The following is a 23,760-nucleotide window of genomic DNA, read 5'->3' as shown; positions in this document are numbered from 1 at the left end:
TATTGAGCTTATATTGTGTGTTTTGAGAATTTACAGCTTCTCTGTGTGTGCCATCCTTTAGAGAAGTGTAAGCAGGTGATGCCACAAAGCTGTTTGGATGCTGACTGTAGGAAAGTACCCTCTTTTTGGCATGGTTACCCCAACTTTTTACCTGCTGTCAGTGTGTTTTGTTTGTGTTTACTGGGATCCTGCTAATTAGGATCCCAGTGACTGTGCTTTCTCCCTATAAATGTGGTTGGTTAGGACTTAGCGCTCCCCCACAATTGGCATACTGGTGGCCCCATATAAGTCACCAGTATATGGTAATTGGGTACCCAGGGCATTTGTGCACCCGTGCACTTATTCTGCCACCCATGGGAGTCTATGCAAAATGTGTCTGCAGGTCTACCATTGCAGCCTGCGTGAAAAGGTGCATGCACCCTTTCACTACAGGTCACTGCACCCGGTCACTGTAAGTCACCCCTGTGGCAGGCCTTTCTAGCCCAGAGGGCAGTGTGCAGGTACCTGTATGTGAGGGCACCCCTGCATGAGCAGTGGTGCCCCTAAGAATTCCAGCTCCATTGCTCTGGACTTTGAGTGCAGGGAAGCCATTTTACCAGTGTCCAGCTACATAATGGTAACTCCGAACATGGGCATGTGTGGTATCAAACATGTCTGAATCATACCCCAATACTGTTGCCAGTATTGGTTGTATGATTCCATGCACTCTGGGGGCTCCTTAGAGGACCCCCAGCATTGCTTCTACCAGTCTTCCTGGGTTTTCTGGGCAGCCCGTGCTGCTGCCACCCCTCAGACAGGTTTCTGCCTTCCTGCTGCTTGACCAGCTCAAGCAGAGTAAGGCAGAACAAAGGAATTCCTTTGTAAGAGGGCGGCAACACCCTCTCACTTTGGATATAGGTGTTACATGGTTTGAGAGGGGTAGTCTCCCCATGCCACCAGTATGCTTGGAAGGGCAAATTTGGTGCCCTCCCTGCATAAACCATTTTGCACCAGTCCGGGGATCCCCTGTACCTGCTCTGGTGCGAAATTGGACAATGGAAAGGGGAGTAACCACACCCCTGCCACCCCCCCCCCCCCACTAGGGGTGGTGCCCAGAGCTCCTCTAAGTGGCCACTTGATTCTGCTATCATGGATCCAAGGTGGGCAGACGCCCCTGGGAGCATCTGAGTGGCCAGGTCAGGCAGGTGAAGTCACAGCCCCCTCTTGATAGGTGGTCACCCTGTTAGGTGACCAATTCCCCCTTCCTGGGCTATTTAGGGTCTTCCTCTTAGGTGGTCCTCAGATTCAATGTGCAAGGTTCCAGCAGGACTCATCTGCATCGTTCACTTCATCTTCTGGCCACCAGGACAGCAACTGGACCCCCCAGGAACTGACAATCTGCAATTTCGCTCTGCAACATTGTTTCTTCAGCCCCTTCCAGCAACTGCAACATTTCCCTGGCTGTGCATCCTCGGAGGGCAACGAGTCTTCAACTTGCACAAGGAGCAAGAAGGAATCTCGCTTGGAGTGAAGTAGTCACTCCCCTGCATTTGCAGGCACCTACTGCAACAACGACTGGCTACGTGGATCTGCTCTCCTCCGGAGCTGTGTGGATCCTGCATCACAGTTGGTGGTCTGAAGTGGTCCCCTTGGTCCGCTGTACCATCTTTCCAACTTGGGAGATGGTAAGCTCTTGCCTCTCCTTGCAGGACAGTGTCCCTCTACACCATGACTCTTGCAGCTACCAAGGCTTGTTTGTTCCTCCACCAAGGGTTCTTCAGGCTCTGTGTAGCCCCGGCCTCCAGCACTCTTCCCTGCGACACACAGTGTCCTGCCTGCTGCTCCAGTGACATGGGACTCCTCTCCAGGTGTGCTGAGTGGGTCTCACTGCAACTCCTGTGCCTGCTGCCCGTGGGTCACCTGTAGGGGCTGTATCCTCTTCTTGTGACTCTCCCAGCTCCTGACTCCTCTCCTTTTGGTCGAGGCCCCTGGGCCATTCTGGTCCTCTTAAGCTTTGCAATGTCCTCTTCTCGGACTCTTGCATTTCCAACACCACTGACTGACTGCATCACGACTGTTGACGTGGGACATCACCTGCATCACTCTTGGAGTTCCTCTTCTGCTCCTGTGCTCCACTGCTGACTTTCTTCATCCACTGTGAAGCTGGTGCTGCATCCACAGAAGGGTGGGCAGTGGCTCCTGCCACAGCTGGGCACTCCAACTCAAACGGGACTTGGTCCCCTTCTTTTGCAGGTCCTCTTCTGTCAGGATCCACCTTTGGTTTCTTCCAGTCTTGTCTGGGTCTTACACAGTGCGCTTCCAAAGTTCTCCTGTTGGTTTGGGGAAAAATTAGGTACTTACCGCTTCTCTCCTTGTCGCTGGGGGGAATCCTCGTACTTACCTTTTGGGGATCCTAGTTCCTCCAGCTCCTCTCTACTGATTCCACTTCCTTGGGTGGGAGACTGTCTTTCACATTCCACTTACTTAGTATATGGTTTGGTCTTCCCTGTAGGGCCTTCACTATTTGCTATTGTTTTTACTCTTTGCTATTGCTTTCTATGCTAATCACTGACTTCTTACGTGTATTTAATAGTGTGTTTACTTACCTTCTATTGTAGTATTGCCTGTTCAGTACCTTAGCATTTATGTTATTGTAATAAAGTACCTTTATTTTTGTAACACTGTGTGGTTCTTTCATGTGTGGAAGTGCTGTGTGACTGTAGTGGTATTGCATAAGCTGTGCCTGTCTCCTAGATACGTTCTTGGCTGCTCATCCACACCTACTTCTTGAGACCTGGCTTCCTAGACACTGTCTACACCTCACTAATAGGGGATACCCGGATCTGGTATAAAGTGATAACACCATAGGTGCTCGCCAGGCACCAGGCCAGCTTCCTACACTGACGTTCCTGGGATTTCTTTGAATACACCATTTGACCTCCCCTATTTTTCCATTTTATTATACTTGACAATAGATTCCAATAAGTAGATCATTTCAGATGACTCTCCTTTCGCCAAAGGGACCGTAAGATAAATTTAGATGAGGAGGAGGAATTGTTTCCTGGACCTGCATCTTGAGACAGGCAAACTTATTCTAAGTCGACCTACAGGTATCTTTTGAGTTTTCAGTAGCTAAACCTGGTTTTGGCCAACTGGCCAACAGGACCTCTGTTGTAGTGAAGTCTCTTTTAAGCTTAGAATGTTTTTCATTGTCTGGAGATAAATGCTTTCTGCTCCCAGAGAATACGCAGGACCTTTTATTTGGAGTTAAGGAGCAAGCCTCAAGCCTTCTTGACCTGTTCCAGACACGTGCATGATTTTAGGTTTCCTGTACGTTCACTAACTTCACTGACTGCACACGACACAAATATTTTGCAAGGAATTAAATATTAAACAATGTTTTTCACACAAAAAAAATAACCAAATGATGAATAACTGCTCTAACAGCTTACCGGCTGATGCAGGAATCGCTACTGCTTGCGGCACCACAGGGAAGAGGAAATGAAGGTAGAAGGACTGTGAAATTGTAGGAATTAGAGGAGGACAAGATAGGGAAAAAAACACCCTGGCAAGAGCACAGGAGAGGCATAGGAGGTACAGGGGTGAATGGCACAAGCATGAGAGGTGGAGCTGGCATGGAGAAGAAGCACCACAGCAGAATAAACATGAAGGGAGAAGGGATTCGTGGAAGAAGGTGTCTGAGAGATAGCGCTGCTGTCCTTTAAAAAAAATTCCAGAAGAGGCTGAAAAAAAGAGCAGGGGACTGCAAAGAATGCTAATCTTATTGGAGCCATCTCTAGAAGGAAAAGAATATTTCAAGTGGAAAAATTACGGTTTAGGAATTAATAAATACAAATGACAAAACAGGTATAAAACAAGTCTATTTTTGATCTTTCTTGGAGGTGCACATATCCCCGGAGGTAGCCCTCTTCTGTGTTCAAGAGTTGAATGGAAGGGGAACATTATGACATGTTTTTTAAAGGCCAGAATAAAACGTTTACTGAATGTAAGAAAATTTAAAATCACAGAACATGTTAGGCTTCAGTATGCTCAAATTTGGCCCAGGGTTATCCAACAACGTAACAAACAAGGATGTGGCGCACCACCCTAAAAAGGATTTGGGAGTATGAGACGATCAAAGGACTAATATTGTATTTATATTCCATTTTACTTGAAATACACAGAAAACATTAAACTAACTAACTGGGGAAGTTTTCATAGGGTAATACTTCCTGCCTTGATTCGCAGATCACTATTCTGAATGGTGCACTGACCAGGCTGAATACCTCCAAAAAGACCCTGTAACTCAGCAACCAATTTGCTGAAAATGCATGAAAATGGTTGGAAGCAGATAAAGTGAGCAGAACAGTTTGGCTAAATATGGAGGCCAATTAATCAGGAAATATGAACATTAATTAATTTAATTTGGAAACAAAGGATCTTATAAACATTGAAGTCCTGATGAAGTCTAGTGGGAGATTTCCCTGATGAAACACGTGTTGGCTGTTTTGAGGAATATAAGGATGAGGTAACGTGGAGACTATATTCCAATGGACACTCTCAGAACTGATATTGGATTGTAAAGTATTTACTACAAGGACCAAGGCGCTTGCTATATGGACATGTGTATGGACTATAGGAATTTGAAAATAAAATTCTTCTGAAATGAATTTTGGGTAAATCGAAGTTAAATTAGTGATTTAACAATATACATTGCTAGGGAGGTTATGATATGTTGTAAAACAAAAAGAGACAAAGTATAATATACATTGTGGTCTAATATTACTACTAACTGGATGAGTGCCTGAAAGTAAATGTGTGTACACAGAAAACATGGTTGGGGCTACCAGACACAATGTACTTGTTATATGGGAAAAAAAATATGCTGAGGATGCATGGAGGCAAATGTGGGATGCCATACAAAAGAGCTTTCCAAGTATACAACAGTAGGGAGTTAGACTATAAATTGACACTGCACTGGTATCTTCAGTACAAAAACAATAGGTCTTAAACCCCTACACCACTGGCCTATGCTGGATGTAGTGTTGTGTGAGTATGAATGACAGAACTCTTTTGGCTCCTGAAAGGCTCCATAGAGTGAGGACATTAGTGTTACAACTTGGTTAAGTGAAAGCAGGTTTTATAATGTTGAGTTTGCAGTTACCCACAGGCGAATAAAGACATGTAATATATAGCTCCATGCGTGGCATATTTATTGGTGGGTACCCAGGCTGGGGATGATGCTACAACTGGCGACGAGGTAGGGGATAAGTAACCCAAAGATCAGCAGTGGTTTCCCTGAGAGTTTGCCATGGTCCATGCAAACTGCTCGTGCGTGCCATGTGTGCCTTTGTCGAAGTGTACAGTCGACATTTGGCATGTGTGGAGTCAAAGCTCAGCACCAGTAAAGCGTTTGAAGATAAAAAAAAAAGCTTCACTAAGAAGTCTATTCATCATTGGCCATGAAACTACGAGCAAGGTCACACTGAAAGATACTTCTCTACTAAAAAATATAAAGCTATACAGTGCACAGAGTGAAAATGCTAAGGGCAGTCACAAACAGATACAAAAAAGAGCGCTAGCTGAGAGACAGTTGATAACCAAGCATACTGTAGTAACACTTGAGGCCGACCACAGCGGTGGGCGAGGAGACACAGAAGGAAGAACAGGGGTTGTGCTTACTGAGCTGTCCTATACCTGAAGCAGCATACCACCAAAGCTACTGGGTGGTGGTTCAGTACCACTCCAAAAGTCACCAGAAAGTGGAGGGCTCCAGTGGAGACAAAGAAAGAGGTCACAGTTCCACAGACTATCCAAGATCACTCAGAGGCCAGCACGTCACAAGGCCTCAGAGATGGTGTGCATGGAAAATTCACCAAGACCGCCAGATGGAGTCGGAGAGCGCTCCAGTTGCAATGTCCGTTACTCCAGTGAACAGTTATAATGCTGCTGCTGCCTTCCTGAAATCACCACCACCCTTCGATACGGCCAAAATGCAAAATATTGGCAGTAGATGGACTGTTTGAATAGAGACATTTGATGATTTCATTGATACATTAGAAGAAACCGCTAAAAAGATTATCAAGTCCCTGAAGAATCTTGCAGGTGATGGTGTAAAAGAAGTCTGTGAGCTGATGAAGTTAGTTACTGTAAGATTAAAGAAGCCTTGAATCTCAAGTTCAATCCTTTACCAAATGTAGATTACGAAAGGTACATTTTCAGTCAAGAACAACAAAGAATTGGTGAAACCATAGATTAATTTGTTGAGAGACTAGATACTCTCACCAAACACAGCACATTAAATTAATTTAATGACGAAGAAGCAATATGTCTCAGCGCTATTGACAGATGCCTGTCAGATTCATTCAGATGATGAATGCTGAGAGAATCTCTTAGTCTGGAGCAACTTCTCATGGCTACCAGAACGGAAGAGAGTGCTGATGGACAAGCTGCTGACATGGAGTTCCAGAGGTGCCCAAAGTGAGCCAGTCATGAACATGAAAAGCAAGCCGAGTCATAAAGTTCAAGGACACAAGGTGATGTCTCCATGGAAAAAAGTTGTGTTTCAGATGTAGGTTATTGTTTCCGCTTGAAGGTAAATGTCCATCCATTGAACAGATATGCTAAGACTGTGGTAAAGAGAACCATTTTGTAATGGTTTGCAAAGCGAAGGAAAAAGTGCATGCGTCATGGCCAAGAGAACAAAATGGCTGAGCGTTCCAGAAACAATGCATGCCCATAAGACCAAGCGACAATATCACTTGAGACAAATTGACACCAAACAAAGTCGATCACCATCTAAACTATCGGCGACAAGTTTGTCACTGTTCATATCAAGTGAAAAAAAAGATGATGATTGTGCAATTTCAAAGTTTACCTCAGAAAAATGTGCACATGTTGGACTGAACACGTTAAGAAAAATACCAGTCAAATAAAAGTTGACATGAAAAAGCACATGTCATTCAAACATTGTCAGAAGAGTGCAGGAAAATAAATGGTTGTTCAATACCTTTCATCATGGACAGTGGAGCATCGACAAACATTATGCCTGAGGAGAAATATAATAAACTATCTCTATTGCCACAACTGACGCCATGGAAAGCCAAATTGTACACATGGGCTGCATAAACACCCTTGAAAAGTCAAGGTTCATTCATAGCGACTATGAAACACAAGAAAAGAAAAGTGTAAGCGCCTATTCATGTGCTTTAAGGTACAGAGCCAAGTGTCTGTTTACTCAGTTATAGCACATCTGCTGGTATGGGACTGGTTTTAGTGAACCACAATATGAATGCTCATCACAAAATAGTAAGCCAGTTCCCTTCACTATTTCATGGATTAGGAAAACTTGATACTATAAAAGTTCAACTGCATATTATGAAGATGTCCGTCCTGTTCTTCAAAGACACAGAAGAATTGCATTTCATTTACAAGCGGCTGTTCAAAAAGAACTCGAATCATTGCTTAAGCATGTGATCATTTAGCATTCCACTGATCTGAGGCCATGGATTTTTCCTATATTGGTAGTGCCCAAATGGGCAGTGAAGGAGCTGTACTCATCTGCATGTATACGCGACAAGCGAACAAGGCAATTGAAAGAGAACGATATCCAGGTCCGCACAGTGCTTTGCTGAATTAACTCAATTGAATGGTGCAAAAGTCTTCTCTCATCTTGACTTGAATAAAGGATGCCATCAGTTGGAACTCAAGGAGAATTGCAGGTACATTACAAAGTTTTCTCTACATATTAGTCTGTTTCGATACAAAAGACTCCGTTTCGGTGTGTCATCAGCTGCAAAGATTTTTTAAGGTGTCATTAGACGTATCATATAGCCTGTTGTGAATGCTTTCAACCATGGCGATGATATAATTGTTTTCAGAGCCACAGAGAAGGGGCACAATAAAGTTCTCAGGCAGGTGTGTTGTTTACTCCTGGATACAGGCTTAACGCTAAATTCAGAGAAATGTGAATTCAATAAGACAAAGCACAAAATTGTTTGGCCATATCTTTTATGATGGGGGGCATGACTCCAGATCCAGCTAAAGTGCAAACGTTTCCAGCTGCAAGTCCTACGCTCATTCTTTGGCATGGCCGGTTATTATTCTAGATACATACAAAACGTTGCCACTGTGAATGCTCCATTGAGAAAGTTGACAAAAAAGAATACCTCATTTCACTGGCCGCAAGAGTGCAAGCTAAGTTTTAAGAGAATCAAACAAGCAATTGAAAATGCACAGAAATTGCATATTTTGATCCATAGCTGCAAATTGTTGCTGATGCTAGCCTGGTTGGGTTAGACACAAACTTTGCACAGCACAATGAGCACCCAAATGCTCTAAGACATATATTGTAGCATATGCAAGCAAAAGTGTGTCCCAGACTAAAAGTGCTTATTTACAACCTAAAAAAGAATGTTTAGCAGTGGTTTTGGCTTGTAAACATTTCCGCGTGTTCCTCTACAGAAGACCTTTCATGCTTGGGACAGATTTTCAAGCATTGCTGACCATCTTTCGCAATCCAAAGGCCAAAATGCCTCTGCACAAAGTTTAAAAATGTCAGATGAACTGTCTCTGACACAAGATGACATTATCCTGAGAGGTTTGAGCATTGTCATTTCAGAGAGTCTGCGACAAAAGCTAATAGAAATAACCCATGAAAGACATTGTGAAATTGTTGCCACAAAACCAGCTCTCCGAGATAGTCTGGTTTCCTTATCTCAGTGAAAGAGTTGAAAGGGAGTTGAAGGTCTGTGAGTTATGCAACTGCCTGTCATCGACACTTCTTAGATATGTCAGAATTCCCACAGCATGCATGGGAAAGAATTGTTTACTTTTTCGGTCAACTTGACAATGGACATCTCCTGATGGTGATTGTGGATAAATACTTCTACTTTTCGTTAATAAAAGATCACTTATGTATTACTCAGGAAAGAGTCATCAAGAGATTAGATAGCATCTTTGTGGCATGGGCATTCACACTATTTTAAAATCTGACAATGGCCTTCCTTTCAATAGTTGAGAATTCAGAGACTTTCTCAATCTGCTTAATGTGAAGCACCAGAAAAGCACACCTCTTTGGCAGCAGGCTAATTACCTTGTTGAACGTTTGAATACATTAAAGAAAGCTGTTCAGCGTGGTGCATTAGAAAAGTTCAACCTCAAGACTGTTTTAAATTCTATTTTATGAGGTTACTGTTTGACTCCTCACTCAATCACTCGTGAAAGCCCTGCAGCGGTGTTGGTTGGGAGAGCAATATCGACCAGGTTACCTCTGTGGACCAACACAAGATCAAGAACCGATGAAGAGACCCATACAAAAGACTTGGATTGTAAAAGGAAAATGAAGGCCTATGCTGACAAGAGACGACATAGAAAATACATTGTTTTCACAAGAGTAGATTTAGTCCTCATCTGTCAGCCAAGAAAACGTAAACCTGATGCTCCATTTCATGCTGAGCCATTCCAAGTTGTAACCAGCAAAGGACACGTGGTGACTGCACAACGTCCTGGGAAATCACACACAATTCCTAGCATTTCAGACAGGTAGCTCATCGCTCGTCAGCTACTGAAGTCAACGCAGAGATTGATTCAGAAAAGACAGTTGGAAAACCACAGGCTGCTGTTCCTGCGTAGCCTATGCAGGTTATGGACATTCCTGTTGCTGATTCCAGTTTCTGAAGACATGATCGGGACGCGTGAAACCAAGAAGGCTTATTAAAGAGTTATGATTGTGCATATGTTTGTAAAAATATTGTCTTTTTCTTTTATTTGACAGGGAGAATGTAGTGTTGTGTGTGAATGACAGAACCCTTTTGTCTCCTGAGAGACTCCTTAGAGTCATGACGTGAGTGTTAGAACGTGAAGTGATTTCAGATTTACAATGTTGATTATTGCGGTTTCACGCAGACAGACAAATATGTGGGGTGTATTACTTGGTGGGTACCCAGGCTGGGGAGGATGCTACACTGCATATGTAGGGAAAGAGAATGCTTAATACTCCACACATAGTGGGAATGCATCCAATTACAATCTTTTGGAAAGATATTTTAAAAGTTGTGTTCCACAGAAAGGTTCCAAGTTTGCAAGGTGTAATATCGCCATTTATTTTAATTCCAACTACAACGCTGCTGTACGGTTTTGTGACTTATGGAACCATCCTTCGTTTTATTTAGGGTGCCTCTATAAACACTTTCTCAGTAGTTGATGCAAGAGTGGACCATTGCAATGACCAGGGAAATACATTGATGGATCAACAATAGAACGATTCTACCTGTGGGCGACACATTCTTAACTGAAGGGTAAATGCGACTCAAATTAAAACATAACTCCAAAGTTATGGACCAAAACACTAGACTCCAGGGAAAGATGATGGAATGGCCGTAGAAGATGGCATTTCAATTGTAGCTCATTGAGCCCCCCATTCCTCCTCCTCCCCAAACACTGAGTAAAATAGTGTTAATTTTCAGTTCATGAAAGTCGGGGGAGATCATCCATTGTGAGACAATCCATTTCTGCACAATGAATTGGCAACCTCACTGCAGTTCTGGTATGCGTCTCACTGACATATTTAAGATAGGCAGTGTTAAAATTGAACAAAGATGGGTGGTGAAGGGTCTACAAAGTGACTTAAGTCAGGGATTCTTTTATGTATGGCTCTTTGAACCCAAAACAATCCCTACATTTTTTTACAATAGACTGGGCCCTCATTTGCTGTAAGACAACTCATTTATGCCTGACACATCTTAAACGTTCATTTATATTATATACTTTCCTCCTTGCTGAGAGCTCAAAGTTTGTTCTCTATCGACCTCTTGATCATCCTACGTTTACAAGGAATAATGCGTTATCAGTCTGGTTTCTCATTTGCTATACACTTAAACTTTTCCTTCAGCCACCTGGTCCGTAGATGGAAATGGGGAGCTCACAAATATTTGCCATTGAAACTCTATTTCTGATGTTGACAAAATCATGGTAACTTAGTTGGAATTGTATCAAGCCTTCATTTATGAATGTTGTCACTTCAGCATTACATTCTTATATTTGGCTCTTTCTATTATTCTTCCCATAGATCAAAGCCTCCTTATCTTTATCCATCTCTTGTTTACTGTTTGATAGTGTTTCATCCAGTTGTTGTCTTGGCTATAGCACTGCCAGACTCATGAAAGTGTATGTCTGATACACTTCCTTCTCTCAGTGTTTTAACACAGATATGCCTGTTTCCCATGCATTTTGTTACATGCTTTCTCCCAAGTTACTGTTTTTGAATGAACTCTCATTCTTGTCCAAAGTTACTTGATTGACGGACATCCCCTTATCAGATGTTGGGATTTCCCTGTGGCAGGCAAGACTGTGCTGGCTACTTGGTATAGTGTTAGCTGCGTTTTGCCCATCCTCTGTTGAATTGGATGAGTTTGAATTTAGTGTTCCTAGAAACCAGGCTCTTGGTATGGATTACTCCATGTCATTCAGATCTTGCTTAATGATATCTTCCTTTCTTTCTGTAAGTCTGTTTTAGAGGTATCAGAAGTACATATTTGAAAAGGACTCTTTGTAATGTATCTAGTTTCCCTGCCTCTTTTAAATCTCATGTGGTGTGAACTGACCCCCAGAACACCCCGAAACACCTCTCAGCTCTAATGTGTTTTATGAGCCAGTTGTAGAAAGTAATCCTCTGTCATTCCATGCTGTCTCTTCATTTCTTTCACGATAAGACGTCTGTCAGTAATGTTTAGGTAACCACAAGATTGTGTTCCCTTCCTTCAAGCACTCATGCTTTTTAGGGTCGAGCCTGCGTTGCATGCGCATCGCAGCGAGGCGCTTTAGGGTTTAGAAAAGGGCCCGGAGCCCTGTCGACGTCACGTCAGTGTTTTTCATTGGTTAGTGGGCTTGCCTATTAACATCTGCTTGCTTTCATTAGTCGAAGGCATGAATATGTCATGCCTTTTCCGGTGGCTAGCCCTCCTCGAGCGCACCGACCAAGTACAGAAAACATGCGAGGCTTGCTGTTTTCTGTCCGGCTCGTGGACTACTTTTTCTCTAATTTACTAGCGCGATTTCGCTTGGCAGAAGTCGAGCGCTTTACATAGTTAAATGCACTTTTTCGGCTTACGTACATAAATGCACTTTTGCCGATAGGTGAAAAGTCGGGTTAGGAGTTTACAACGCTATCAGCACGAACATGAGCAAACGCGAGACCCCGTTGCATTGCAAATGCTTGTTCTCTTTTGCAGCATTCGTCAAGTGATCTAGTTTTCACACTTGAGCCAACTGAGATGAGGTGTCTGTTTAGTTTGCTACATGCTGACCACCAAATATAATCATATGGATCTTTGGATTTTTAATGTACATATCTTATGGGCCTGCTACCCTACCCAGAACTAGCAGCACGCTATGAAGTCATGGCAAAAGCACTATAACAAAACAGCAACCAATAACCAAGATATGAAGTATAACATTTAGAAAACGTGCAACAGAAGAGTGAAAATGTAGCTGGAAAAGCAAAGTCAATCAGTTTGTGTCTTTATGGAAAGTATGGGAAATACTAATATTTTGAAAAATATGCAAAATGATAACCAGGTTCAGGCTGTCCGGCCCCTTTTTTGTGTGACTTTTTTACTCGTGCAACTTCACTGTATTGCACCAAAACTTTGTGTGAATACCTTAGACACAACTTGAACCATTTTTTATGGTATCAACAAGTTACTTGAATCTATTTTTTGCAGAGAAAGTGTATTTTCCAAAATAGTTGTTTCTAATCTTGCATGCCGGGTGTTACTTCTTGTGGCATTATCCAAGACCTATTAATTTTTAGTTAATCCATGTGTAAACTATACTTACATAAGCTTTCAGTCAGCTCTTTTCACCCATTAGTCTGATAGTCTGTCATTCACATTCTGTTTCCCCTACTACGGGCAATGGGTCCGTAGCCTATTGGTTAATTTTACTTCGAGTGACAGCATTCTACCTTTTTACAAGGAGCACATCCGCACATAGTGATTCGCTTCAGTGCGAGGGCATACGAGGACAACGTGTGCTTTTTGATACATTAAAAGCATTTTTTTTTTTTTGCATTTAGCTAAAAAAAAACATTAACATTGCTGTGGGACCTGCAGCTTCCAGGACAATAAAAAATTGAAAAAAGGACGATTAAAAAAAGGACAAAGTCAAAAAGATGGCTAAATAATGCCAAACGTACTGGCCTTGCCAAATCTTGTTCTCCGTTTATCTATCCTTGCTCCCTGAGTATCTTTGTGAAAAATATTCTCTAGGTTTATTGATGGCTAGCAGACTAGGTTCATTGTTGCCAGTATCAAAAAAGGTTACTAACGAGCATTACTAAGAATACTAATTGTTAGACACATTTTGTCTATTTACCTTGGGTCACACGTTTTTCAAACCTGCGTATTCATTCATGTAAAATGCAAAATGGGTAATTAGGAGCTCACTAAACCAACTTCCAATGTAGTGCACTCCACAGCACCAGTTACTGCTGCTCTTTACTCAATCACATATTAGAGTAACCACAGATTTTAGGAAAAATTAAACATTACTTGCTCTTCTTCATTCTTAAATGAATGTATTCACAAATTTCAGTCTTGATCCAAAAACCGCTACAGCCAAAAGGTCTTTCACAGAATATCCAGTTTCTCAAGGCTTCTTAAACATTTCCCTTATGCGTTTCCATGTTTATAGTAATGTGTAGTAAGTCCACATAAACAAGTTTGCTATTGATTATAAGTAACAATATTTCCCAGATCAAGTTTCATTATATACCCTCTCCATTTTAAAGTTCTACTTTTCTTGTTTTTGCTTATATTGAATACTTTTGTTTATCTGTAGCCGAGCAACCTCTTTTTATTGTATTGTGATTATATTGTAGATTTATATTGCGCTCACTACCCCATCAAAGTGCAGTAAAGCACTTTGTAGACAAGCAGCATGCTACTCTTTGAAGCCCATAGTTAGTTTTTAGTGCTAGTTGGAAGTGTTGTGGCTAATATGCTGCATTATTATAGTTAGTATACTGATTAATTGCTTGCAGTTCCTAGTTTCAAAGAAAGTTATTTTTGAATTGTTACTACTGATACAGGTGCGTTGGATATATTTTAATTCCCTGTTCTTTCTGCATATAACCCATAATGAGGCCAAACGTATACAATGTTTAACTCGATTCCTTTCCTGTTCTCAGTGAAAACACACATCTAAATGAGACAGGTAATTTGAGAAAAACATGGAAGCCTATCACCAAAAGCCTGAGAAGGTGGGATGACAACCTATACACCATCAAGACTTTCAAAACTCCTTACAGTCTTAAAAGGTTCCCTCATAAATTGGCAGCCTTACTAAAACAAACTTAGTTTGGACAAAAATAAAATGTTGCTGCCGGAGTCCTATCATAAAAGTTTGGAAGCCTCCTGCGAATAAGAGCAGTGCCAAGCCTGCTCAAGTTGGCGACTAGTTGTCCTTAAAGTTGTAAGAGAAGCAGTAAACAAAGGATTTCAGGTCTTAGTGATGTCACACACTCATGCTCACAACAAAATGGTATCCTCAAATGAAGCAGCAAGAGGGCAGTCGTAAGGCCATGAAATGGGTAAGAAGTAGCTTTTGTCATGGAGAATGCGTAAGACAAAATTGCTTGAGCTTCAAGAGCCATACAGAAGGACGTTAGAATGACAAAGTACAGCGGAAAGAATTATCCGAATGAAGGGATAGATATTATTAGCTTGATCTTGGGTCAATGGCGCCAAGAATAAGGAGTGTTTAGAGTTGGGTTGCTGCGTCAACAAATTGGGAAAGCCCAAAGGGCAGAAAGGTTATTCAGTAAATGTAGAAGAGTAGACCACCAAAGGACCATGTCAGACATTCAACTCCCTGAGAATAATATTACAAGCGGATTGCATTTCTAAGTGACCAACTAAATCATCAATTGCCCAGAAAGCCACAGAGAATATTGCCTCAACTTCTAAAGCAGCACTTCTGAAAGTAACACTTCTCAATTATTAGTTCTAAAAATAAATGCTTTTAAAAGCGATGACGTCCTAATGTGTTTGTATCCAAAATATACTGAATAAAGGATTTAAAGGTTGTGGGTTTAGCTTCAAGGGTAAAAGGTATAGGATATAAGGACTATGGTGGTGGGGACAGGGGGTTAAGAGTTTATTATATAGAGTTAAGGGTTTTTGAATTAGGGGTTAAAGCTTAGTGCTTAAGGGTTTAGGTTGAGAGTATAGGATTAAAGGTACAGATTTTACTTTTGAGGTAACAGGTTAAGGGTTTGGGATATTGGTTGAAGGATGTGGTGTTTAGATTGCCACTGTCATATAAATGCACTAAACTAAGTAAGCTAACAAAATTAGTTAATCCAGTTGTTTGTACCAATTTGGCATGGTACAGACTAGGTAGGCTAGCAGGACATGGCTTACTGTATGCTTCATATTTACAGCAGGCATCACATTCAGCCAGCCCACTGATAGTTGAGTCCAAGGCCATCATGCAAGTTGGTAAACTGGGGCTGCATTGTCTGGATGATGTGTTCCAATTTAGTCAGTTAATCTTCCATGAAGAATTCACAAATAATGCAGGGACAACTCTGCTAGCTGTGTTTCTGCTCTATAGAAACACATCTAATTCAGGCATCAACTAGAAGGGTTAATCCCAGTTCTTTCTCTATGATCCCCCAGTACAGAGAGTCATTTGAGGAATTCAGAAAGAAGACGTTCTCATCAGCTAGCCTTGCCCTTAGGTCAGGCAATGCCAGCTGTTTACTGGGTAGATATCCCCATGTATTGTGGCATGTAGTTGCAGAAATCCTACCAGCAGTCCCAGAGGAATTCCGCACCAACTCAGTGCAGACCTTCACGATGGCCAGAACGTGCCCAAATATGTCATGCAAACTTGGTGTTCATGAGGCTTCTTGGCCTATTGGTCTTCTGCATCGTGCTCTTTGACCAAGCCACATGGCATATGCGGGCTCTGCAGTGGGATCTGAAGTCTCAGTGGGCCCAGCTCTAAGGTAGCAGGTCCAATTCCATTCAGGTTATAGGGGAGCCTGCAAAAGATCTGCAGTTGTGGTTGCTCAACCACATATGGACCAGCGGCAAACCCGTCTCCCTATCCCATCCAAAGCTGAAGGTGGTGACAGATGCCTCGCTGCTCGGTTGTGGAGGTCACCTGGGAGAGGGGGAGATCAAAGGGCTCTGGCCTCCCGTGGAGGCCCTTCTCCGCATCAACCAGTTGGAGTTGTGGAATCATTTGTATTGGTATTGAAAGCTTTCCTTTTGTCCACCAAGAGGAGGCTGGTTTAGGTCCTCACAGGCAACACTACCGCCATGTGGTACCGCACCTGGGGGGCGGGGGGGGGCAGAGTGGGGCCCTGGACTGTGTGTCATGGGGCCCTGTGCCTCTGGAACTAGCTGATTTGTTGGGGCATGTTCCTGATCGTGCACCACCTGATGGGGTTTTTGAATTCCAGGGTGGAGGAACTCAGCTGGTAAAGCCTAGCAGTTCATGCATGGTCATAGATGTCACATGGCCTCTTCCAACAATCAGGGGAATCCTGGCTCAGTCTCTCTGCCACCTCAGAGAGTTTGCAGCATCTACACTTTTGCATGCTGGAATTCCCTAGAAGGCAATCACTTGTAGTCCCATTCTGCCTAGAGTGGATCACAGGAGTCTTGTATGCTTTTCGACCACTACCACCCAGAGTAATGAAGATAATCGGTAGTGACCAATGACTCTGGATTGGGCCAGGAAAGTGTGGTACACAGAACTTCCGTCCCTGAGCATCTCTCCTCTGATCAATCTGCAGCTTAGGGAGGATCTTCTGTTGCAGCAGCATGGCAGGGTCCTGCATCCAGGACTCCGTTATCCACAGCTCCATGTGTGGAGGATGAGCAGTGGCAGTTGACTGCATTCAGCCTTTCTTGCAAAGTATTGGATGTCATCCATGTGACTGGGCATCTTTCTTCAAGGTCTGTGTACGCTGGACTCTGGGACAAGTTTGAGATCTGGATGGCACCCTAGTACTAATTTGTTGCATGACAAACTGTTGGATGTCTTATTTTGTATTTTGTCTTTGGCCCAGCAAGAACTTGCAGTGGGCTCTGATAAAGGTTATCGGTTGGCCTTTTTGGCTATTGTGCATTTACCAAACCAACTGTCCTTTGTCAATTCACCTGTCATGATGTGATTTCTCAAAGGTTTAATCCGCCAGTTTCTATCTAAACCCTTCATGATGCCACAGAGGGACCTTAATTTGGTCCTTAGTTTCTTAGATGCACTACTTTTCCTCCACTGCACAGCTGTCCTCTGCATCTTCTCATGCTGAAGATGGTCTTTCTCACCACCATAACTTCAGCTCATCGCATGAGTGAGTTTCATGAGTTATCAGTTCAGCTTCCTTACACCAGCTTCTTTGTGGACAAACTGGTACTGAGGACTAGAGCGGCCTTTTCTCCCAAAGGTTTGACTCCCTTTCACATTGGACAGTCCCATCACTCAACTGACCACTTCTCTTTACCCCACTTCACCCCTTGAAAGAGGAGAGAGTACAACTTTTGGGCCCCAAAAGCGCTCTGAACTTTTACATCAATTCTACCAAAGATCATTGCGTGGATGAATAGCTCCTTTTGGGGTTCACCAGAGCAAAGACAGATCAAATAGTGCTGCAAAGAATTTCTGCAGGTGAATAGTCCTCTTTGTTAAGATCTGCTACACATTGGGCAAGAAGCATCCTCTAGAAGGATTAAGGGCCACCAGGGCCAAGGCTGCTACCACTGTCACTGGCAGGCTGCAACGTGGGCGTCTGTGCACCCTTTCACGAAGCGTTACTGCTTGATGGCCAGGTCCGAAGGGTAGGGTAATTTTGCCTGTTCATTCCTGCAGAACTTTTTGGTCTGAGTCCATTCACTAACTCACCATAGGAGTCGGTACGGCTTTGGTATGTATTCTAAAGTTGAGGAATCTACAGTTTATTTTTTATTTATTATTGTTTTTATTTGCATTTAGAAAGAGTAACAACAAACATACAAACCTGTGAGGTCAGCAGTTCACTCTATGGATACGATATAAAATAGGGAGCATTAAGATCTATTACCCAGCAGACATGGAGCTCAATACAAAGTCCAATTCTCATTAACGAGTCTCCCAAGGATGGAATGCAGGCGAGCCAAAAGAGACCATCACGTATTAAAAACAGAGATTAGAGAAAGAAGCACCTGAAAGTCGAGAAGAAAAGAGGAGCATGTAACGTAGGGGGAAGGGGACGAAATAGGAACATTGCAGTGGTCAGGACACACACCTAAATACAAGCAATGATGTGATAATATACAATAGTAAGAATATGTCAGGAGAGTAGGACTATTGCACAAGCACTTGGAGTGTAAAATTACTGAATGTTGGTCAATGGGCAGTTCTCCAAAAAGGAGCAAAGGGCGGGGGGGGGCATCTATTCTGCGGACGGGATCCCTCCGGCATAAGGTCCCAGTAGATCATCAGCTGTTCCTGACAATACGAGGCATCACTAAACCATTCAGCACAGTGGGGAGTTTGATGCCTCCCCCAGCACAGCACAGCACATCGCAACGCTACACTTGGCTAACAGCAGCAGCAGACCTATCAATCGCTGATGCATAGCCGGGAGTCTCAACGTATCCCAGAAGGACAAGTTTAGGGGTGTGCGGCAGCCAGTCCTCTGTCATCTCCTCAATCACCCACAGCACTTCCGTCCAATAAACACACAGCACTGGGCAGCTCCACGCCCGATGCAAGAAGTCTGCATCAGGGGCCATGCATTGCATACAATGTGCTTCGGCCCGAAGGCCCATATCTTTGAACCTAAGAGGAGTGTGAAACAAGCAATGTAGGAAATTGAAATGTATGAGGCGCAGCCTGTAATTGGGGGACAGCTCTCGCATATGCACACAGCAGCTGCACCACTCTTCATTGGAAATGGTTTCTCCTATGTCCGCCTCCCATTTGGATTTAGCATTAGACTCTGTCCCCGCCGCTTCGTGCTGCGTGCAGACATATAACATGGTAATGAGCCTTCATGGAGATTCCATTTGATATAGAAGCTCCAGCGTCCCGCATGCCGCTGGCATTGCAGGAAAGCAAGGGTAGCGCGTGTGTAGCAAAGCACAAATCCTAAGGAAGAGTAGTTGGTGCAGCGCAGTATTGAGTATGCCGCCAAGTGCGGCCTCGGTGTAGATAAATCTCCCGTACAGAAACCAAGATCCCATGGTGGTCAAACCGGCCTCATGGAGGAACTCATACATTCTAGCATCCTCTGACAGTTGTATGTCACCCACGTCCAGCACTGGTATCGAAGGGGGCAAAGATCTCCCCCTCAGCCACGCGTCGCAACATCGCCGTCCAAGCTCTCGCTGTTCACGTCACTGTGTCAATCCCACGCGGTCTGGGCCAGGGTGGTCCAACCAGCACCCTGGGTAGTATATCTGGCCACACAGCATCACTTTCAGGTGCCAAGTGAGATAAGTATTGGACAGGGTGTATCAAAAATGCGCAAAGTGAGCCTGGGCACAATGGTAGAATAGTGCCCAGTCCAGGGCCACCAGCCCACCCCGCTCAAACGGAAGGGTCAGTGTTTCCCAGGATATTCTGGGGCACCTGCCAGCCCAGGCCAAGGTTATAAGAGCGGATAGAAGCAGTTTAAAAAAATTTAATAACCAGGGGGTAGGTTGAGAAAAAGAAAAGGTACAAAAACTTGGGCAGCACAACCATTTTCCCTATTGCTATGCGGCCAGTCAGCGAAAGCGGCAGAGAGTGCCACCTGTGATTATGATGCTGACTCTGCCAGTGGCTCCATCGCTACAGCAAACAATAACAGAGAGAGTGGGCTTCCCTGGCTAGTGCCTCTGGCAATCGGAAAAGGATTGGATATGGTACCATTAACTCTGTTAGTTGCGTGTACAACAGGTGAATCAGTTGAATGAATCTTGAGCTCAGCCCCACCCGAGCCAGCAAAGCAAACCTATACTGCCATGCAAGAGAGTTGAAGGCCTTAGTGGCATCCAGGAACACCGCTGCCGCACAATCCTTAGGATCAATCATTCGAGATATCGAAAAATAAGTCGGGAGGTTATATAGGGTGGAGCTGCCCGGCACAAAGTCTGACTGATCCGGCAACACCAGAGTAGGAAGCAGGGGCTGCAGAAGTGCTGCAATGAGTTTCGTCAGTATCTTATTGTCAATATTAATTAACAAGACAGGCCTGTAGGAATCGCAAGAGCATGGGTCCTTCCCAGGTTTTAAAATGGCCACAATAAGGGCCTCGCGCAGGAGGGGGAAGGATCCCAGTTTCAAGAGCCTCCACGTACACCTCCAGGAGGTGGGGCACTAATATGGCAGCATACTCCTTATAAAAGGCTGGTGTCAGACCATCCATCCCGGGGGGGTTTTATCCCCAGGTAGATCCCGTGTTGCCTGAACTATATCATCTACCGAAACGGGGGCATCTAAATATTGTCTGTGTGCACTTTCAAACCACAAAAGGCTGATATCTGCAAAATAGCTAGCTGCAGTTGTCGAGCTCGCCCCGGAAGGGTTCAGAATAGAAATTAGAGTAGAAGTCAGTAAGGATACTTTTGATCTCGCCAGTACCAGAGCATTGCACGCCAGACGAGTCAGTCAGCTCTACAATATAGTTGCTTTCCCATGGCTTGCGGAGCATAGCGGCAAGTGTGCAGCTAGCTCTATCACCTTCGCCATATCTCCTCGCTGTAGTGTGTTTCCCTAGAAAGCAGACGTCGCGGAGGGCCACCTTCTCAAACTGTGACATCCTCTCCCTCAAGGCCACTGATCCCCGGTTCTCCGCAAAGTAGTGCACAATGGCGTTACGGACCTCATCTCTGAATACTTGGTCTTTCAGCGCACCAAGAGGAAGCCTCCACGTAAAAGCGCGACCTGGGCCACCAGGAACAGCCAGTTCCAGCAGGAGCAGCGAATGATCTGACAGAGTGCGGACCTTATGCTCAATGGACCGCACCCAATGCGCCACATCCCTGGTACCAAGCCAGCGATCTATGCAGGACCAACTACCATGCACATAATTGACGCAAGCACCTTTCCTATCAGTGCCATGTTTTTCTCTCCATAAGTCCACCACAGCTCCATCTGCCATGACCCGGGACAGGGTCTGGGTGGCCGCTACATGCTGTGGTTTAGCCTGGCTTTCGCGACCCACCTCAAAGTCCAGCACCACGTTGAAATCACCACCCCACCCACTCCCCCCACAGCAAGGGCCCAGGTCCCAGCAAGTCAATCAATCTTCCCACTTCTCCCAAAAAATTCTGGATCATCAGTATTTGGGCCATACAGCAATACCAATCTGCATGGCCTATCAAGCAGTGTTCCCCGCAACATGACTTATGACCATTCTGATCTACCAGGACATTCTCAGTGCGCCACTGCAGCCCCCTCTGAATCAATATCACCACGCCTTGGGAGTAGCACAAATACATTGCAGCGTGTCATTTGCCAATCCAACCAGCTTTCAGCCGATGTTTGGTGGCCTCCACCACATGGGTCTCCTGAAGCATGCAAATGTCTACTGCATGACGCTGAATATACGCTGATATCATCCACATCTTGCGCCCATCATACAGCCCACTGACATTCCTGGTAAGGCAGCACACATGTGTGTCACTGTCTTGCGCCATAGCGTTTTTGCGACCGACCATTCAACTCCCCCTGACATCACAGAAGAGGTGTCTGCGGTATGCAGGGAAAGTGATAGCTGCAGAAAGGGAGAAAGAGGGAGTAAACCAGCCACAGAGTGTATCCCACCTCACCCACGCTGACCCCCCAACCAGGTCAGTGCTGGTTGCCCACCCCTCCCTAAAAGCAAATCCCACATGATAGCAAACATTGGAAATAGCCTTATCCAGCGGGGCGTCAACGAGGCCGACCAAAACTCATCCCAGATGGGATGAATTGGTAGGGGGAGTATTGCAAAACAGCCCACCCCAAGAAACAAATCAGCCGCAACGTTGAGGCCTTGCAGCTTCAAACAGGATCACATGTGGCTTAGTAGAAGAACATATTCAGTCATTATCACTTAAAGGACCTCTGTCATCATCAGCGGAACGCGGGCCGGCCAACAGCACCCTCCTGGGGACAGATTTAGCATACCTCGCCGCCAGCTTCGGGTTTGTTAAAAAAAAATTTAAAAAAGCAACTTGCCCTTATATTGTACTCGCAGTTTTGCTGGAAAAATTAGGGAATATTTCGCTTCGGTCTGACTTAGGATGCGTTTAACCGGCAGGAAGGCCTTGCGGGCAGCCTGTACCCCAGGAGTGTAATCAGGGAAAAAGTTCAGTTCTGCATTATTGTATACCACCGGGCTGCGCTCCCAGTCTAGTCAAAGTATAGTGTCTCTGTAGTTAAGTAATCGTACAATAATGGGGTGTGCGGGAGCCCCAGGTGGAGGCCGCGGCCCCAGGGACCTGTGAGCCCTCTCCACCACCAGCATCTGGGAGAGCTCCCTGGGAAAGAGCGCAGAGAGCATAGTCTCGACGTTGTCCTCCATACGCCCCGTATCCGTTGACTCTGGGAGGCCCAAAATGCAGACGTTATTTCGACGAGACTTGGCCTCAGGCTCCTCATTTTTATTTCTAATTATCTCCAGCACACGATCCATGTGCAGCAACTTCTCCCCTTCGCCACGACGATCGTCCTCCAAATCTGAATTACCGGACTCCAGCTGCATGAAGCGCGAATTGTGACCGTCCACCCTTTCCTTTAAACTATCATCTGTTCAGTTAGATGGTCAAGCTTTGCATCAATGCTGGCCAGTCTATGCTTGAGGTCTAAAAACATAGCTTTGACAGATGATACAGGTGGCTCCTCCATGGGTGGCGAGTCCTCCACCAGCCTGCTGGTCTAGCCGCTCTTCTTTTTCCCACTCTCGGATCCCCCCCAACAGGCGTCTGGCCAATGGGGGGAACCACCTGAAGACAGAAGCCCCAAGCGAGACCACCCCCGGGCCGGCAGCTCACCCCGTAGCAAGACAGGAGGGGGTGAGAGGGAGCAAGGCCAGGCCCACAGAGTGTGTCACGCAACCGGTTACAGTCTCATACACCAGCCAGAGTGGCCCGAACACAGCAGGCACGTCAAGCACAGGGCAATGAGGTAGAAGTGTTATCGCCAGCAGTCCACACAGCACAACAAGAGTAGAGTCCCAGGAGGAGTGTGAAAGGCTGTAGCAGGAGGAGGAGGAGGCTGCACACCAGGTGATCTGCACCGTCAATGGGTCCCCAGGGGTCTCCACAACCCAAGGTCCACAGCAGCCCGATCAGGCAATCTGCAGCACTGCAGCTCGCAGAACATGGCCCCCAACCGAAGAGCCCGGGCTGACCCCCACCCCTGCAGGGCCCGTGGCCCAGTTAAGCCGCTGCGGGCCCAGCTGCAGTGGATAGGCGGCACGTCCGTCTATGAGGCCAGTAGTCCCTGCCAAGATTCCTGTCTCCCAGGCACCAGGAGCAATCTAGGCCACAGCGTGCAGGTACACCAGCAGCTGGGGGGGGGGCAGCCCCAACAACCACCGGCTGCCCGTGGCCTGATTTGACTGCCGAGAGGGCCCTGCGGGGCAGGCCGCGCAGCGATCAGCCCACCGATCATGAGCGTAGCACCCAGCTCGAGGCCTCAGAGCGCGGGGGCAGGATGGAGTGAGCACTGTAATAGAGGGCGCTCACCCCGGCGGCCCCACGCTGCAGCGACAGCAGCAGCAGCCAAGGTTTGCGTGCCTCACACGACCGTCCAGGC

The 23,760-nt window shown here is 45.2% G+C and overlaps 1 protein-coding gene across 1 annotated transcript in view; it reads left to right on the top strand.

The window, feature by feature from the left end:
* The window catches only part of CNTLN (centlein), a 1,263,565-nt gene that overhangs the window by 686,524 nt on the left and 553,281 nt on the right, over nt 1-23,760 (top strand). The gene's annotated exons all lie outside the window — the stretch shown is intronic.

This window comes from Pleurodeles waltl, chromosome 1_2 (genome assembly GCF_031143425.1).
Source record: "Pleurodeles waltl isolate 20211129_DDA chromosome 1_2, aPleWal1.hap1.20221129, whole genome shotgun sequence".
Classification (NCBI taxonomy): domain Eukaryota; kingdom Metazoa; phylum Chordata; class Amphibia; order Caudata; family Salamandridae; genus Pleurodeles; species Pleurodeles waltl.
The sequence above is the reverse complement of the archived record's forward strand: the minus strand, read 5'-3'. Positions and strand labels throughout refer to the sequence as shown.